The sequence below is a fragment of the Frankliniella occidentalis genome, unplaced genomic scaffold (genome assembly GCF_000697945.3).
Source record: "Frankliniella occidentalis isolate FOCC.00 unplaced genomic scaffold, Focc_3.1 Scaffold16, whole genome shotgun sequence".
Classification (NCBI taxonomy): domain Eukaryota; kingdom Metazoa; phylum Arthropoda; class Insecta; order Thysanoptera; family Thripidae; genus Frankliniella; species Frankliniella occidentalis.
Genome location: NW_026267146.1, coordinates 2,600,376 through 2,600,867, shown reverse-complemented (window position 1 = coordinate 2,600,867; position 492 = coordinate 2,600,376). Strand labels below are relative to the sequence as shown.

At 51.2% G+C, this 492-nt stretch overlaps 1 protein-coding gene across 1 annotated transcript in view; it reads right to left on the bottom strand.

Moving 5' to 3' along the window:
* Window positions 1-492, bottom strand: part of LOC113208250 (translation initiation factor IF-2) — a 43,108-nt gene that overhangs the window by 20,970 nt on the left and 21,646 nt on the right. The window lies entirely within an intron of this gene.

The following is a 492-nucleotide window of genomic DNA, read 5'->3' as shown; positions in this document are numbered from 1 at the left end:
AACTAGATGTTTTGCAGTTGAAACTGCAAAACTGAAAGTTAAAACTTTCAGTTTTGCAGTTTCAACTGTCAGGTTGCTATACAGTTGGATTTGCAGAGCTTTCACTCTCCCTCCCTCCCTCGCTCTCTCAACTAACGCAACCACGCACTACACTACTGGAACATCCAAACTCACACCAGTGCAACTCTCCTGCCGCATGCTGATAATCAGCTCCGGCCTCCAGCCAGCCGCGGCGAGGACGGCCGTCCGTGGTAATGTGGACTGACCTCTGTGTCCCCTTCATAACATAGCAGATGTCCTCCGAGCCGAGTGGCGACAAAAGCAAGCCCTACATATTACTTTTGTGCCGGGGATTATCAATAGCACGCTTCGACACTCCTCGATCGGTATAGACTGCCACGCCATCCCACGCCATTCAGTGGAGAGAGAGCGAGCAAGAGAAAGAGAGCGAGCAAGAGAAAGAGAGCGAGCAAGAGGGAGAAAGAGAGAGAG